We start from the raw sequence: 2,671 nt of genomic DNA on the forward strand, positions 1-2,671 counted from the left end.
TTTTTTAGGAGTTTGTAGGGGATGCCATCTTTCCCAGGAGCTGTGTTTTTCATTTTTGAGAGTCTGGCCATCACTTCCTTGCGTGTATAGTCAGTTTTCAGGAGTGGCTGAGTGGCTGCTGCCTGAGCGGTTGCTTCTGGAGCGTGAGATCTCTTGTAGGCAGTGTCCCGCAGAATGGACTTGGGGACCGTGCTGGGCCATTTGGCGATGAAGGCCCGGTGCTTTGGTGTGGCTGTGGGGCTGGTTCCTCCAGTAACGTCTGGAGTTTGTAGGGTGATCTGGGGCATGGTGCTGGCTCCTCCAGTGGCTGGAGCTCACAGGGCGGTCTGAGGTGGGGCTCTGACTCCTCTGGCTGCTGGAGCTTGTAGGGTGGTCTGAGGTGTGGTTCTTTCTCCTCCACCTGTTGGAGTTTGCAGGGCAGTCTGAGGGGTGGCGCTGGCTCTTCCGGCGACAGGATATCGAGCAGCTATGCGCAGTGGGGCACTGATCCTTCTGGGGATGGGGACGAGTTGGACAGATGACGAGGTAGCACTGAGTCGTCTCAGTATGGAGATTTGCTTGGCGACATGAGAAGATGAGACAGGCCTCCTGCTGGGGAGGACCTGAGTGATGTTCCCCGAGGCAGCAAGTACCTTCTCGATTGCAGCACCCAATTGAGCTGGCCTGGCAATGGGGGCAGGCTTCTTGACGGCAGCTTGCAAGGTGACTTTTCTTTGTTCAGGCTCAGGAGAAGCGGGCCGGCATGCAGCAGGAGGGCTGGGAGCCAGAGTAGGAGACTGTGTTGTACCCTTGAGGCGTTTCCTGCAGGCAACTTGGTGCATCTTGCATTGTCTCTGTGTCTCAAAGGGCAGGCTGCAGAGTGCACAGCTGAAGGTGACCCGCTTGCGGTGGCATCTCTTCAGGTGCCTGGTGACCCCACCGAGGAGGTGGTAGGTTCCGGGCGGAGAGCAGATGGGGCGGATGAGCATGTCCGCAGCGAGGGGGTACTGCAGTTAGATGGTGTCCTCATTACTTTGCAGAGAGTGGGGGTTCCAGCAGCATCATTGGTATTGCTGGCTGGTTCATCCTGGTGTGGGTGGGTGGCGTCGAGAGGTCCGGCTGGGCGGGCATCTGGCAAGGTCCTGGGGTCCCTCTGGTTGGTTTCTGAGGCTGGGCAGGCATCTGGCGAGGCGCTGGTGACCCTCTGGGTGGTCTCTGGAGAGATGCTGGTACCGTCTATGGAGATTCCTCTCTTGATGGTGTGTAGAGCAGCGACAGCACCACCAGCGTCAGGGACCTGGGCAGCTGCAGGGATGGGAGGTGGTCACCTCAGAGCATCTTTCAGCTGTAGAGTGGGGGGGCTCTCCATTGGTGGCTGATATTGCTGGAAAGTGGGGGGGCTCTCTGTTGGCAGCTGCTGTAAGGTGGGGGGGCTGTCCCTTGGCGGCTGGTGCTGCTGGGGCATGGGCGGGATGTTCCTTCTAGTTGTGATGTCCCGAAAGACCGGTCTCAAGATGCAGCATCTTACTGGAACAGCATCTCGGAGGGGGTCCTTCGAGCAGCCACCATTCTTCCCCTTGGTGCTGCTGGTCTGCAATGTCCTGGAGGCACCTAGGATCTTCTTTGTAGTCATTGTCCAAGAGACCTTCTGTGGAGCAGCAGCAGTGGTGGTACACGGTGCAACTGGGGATGTCTCAGGAGCAGAGAGAGGATTTCCTTCCAAAGTAGCAGCAGCAGACTAAATCTTCAAAGCAGCATCACTTTTTTCAGAAATGGCAGCAGGAGAATCCATCTTCAGAGCAGGTATTGCAAGTGTTCATCAAAAGAGATTAAACTGATAAAAACAGATACTACACTTGATCTGAGCTCCAAGGAGCCGAGAAGCAATGCCGACAATCTCTGACCCACACACACACCCCTCCGCTTTCTACCTCACCGTGACGAGCTCCCAGCCACACAAGAAACACCATAAGTAGGTAACTCTAAGTGAGGCTCACTTTCTCGAAATGATGCCAGTGGAAGAATTCAAAGCAAGAACCCTTAGCTCACCGTTCTGTTCAAAGACAGTTCCCTGTACACTTCTAATTTGCACAAACCCACCCATTGACCTGTGACTAGCAATCTCTCCCTGTTAACTCTTACAGCAAAACAGGGCAAAGAAAGCCTAGGCAAGCGCTATACTGCAGCCCCAATGCTCTTTTCGGCTCCTTCCCACAGAACTCCCTCAAACATGCAGTTAGTTGCATCAAATCAGTTCCTTGCCATTGGAGGGCCTCAGGCATTGGTGCCCCTCAGTTCCTCTGAGGTGATCAGCTGGTTTCTTCTGGCCTTAAACGTTAGGAATTGGACTCAAAGGGCCACAACCTTCCTCCTCTTCTGCTCCTAGGAACTATCCCTTGCCTGGGGGAAACATTTATTGAGATTGTTTCCTAAGTTAAAACAGTGGCGTTCTCCCAACGGGAAAGGGATGGGAAATTTCTCTTCTGTGGGGAGACGAGGGAAAGCCATGCAAACCATGCAATCAGTTCTGGAAGGTATACTAAGGAGACGGTTTAAGAACCTCCTCAGAATAGACTTAAAAAGCCACTGTTGAACTGACCTACAAACAATGAAAAAGGAAAATCTGCAAGAGCAGCCTTTCAACTGAGAGGCCTAATAATAAGATAGGTTTCAGAGTAGCAGCAGTGTTAGT

The 2,671-nt window shown here is 53.7% G+C and overlaps 1 pseudogene; it reads right to left on the reverse strand.

Annotated features, from left to right (window-relative positions):
• Positions 1 to 1,665: 1,665 nt before the first annotated feature.
• LOC119849589 lies at positions 1,666 to 1,867 on the reverse strand (annotated as a pseudogene).
• Positions 1,868 to 2,671: the final 804 nt, after the last annotated feature.

The sequence above is a fragment of the Dermochelys coriacea genome, assembly GCF_009764565.3.
Source record: "Dermochelys coriacea isolate rDerCor1 chromosome 12 unlocalized genomic scaffold, rDerCor1.pri.v4 SUPER_12_unloc_1, whole genome shotgun sequence".
Lineage (NCBI taxonomy): Eukaryota > Metazoa > Chordata > Testudines > Dermochelyidae > Dermochelys > Dermochelys coriacea.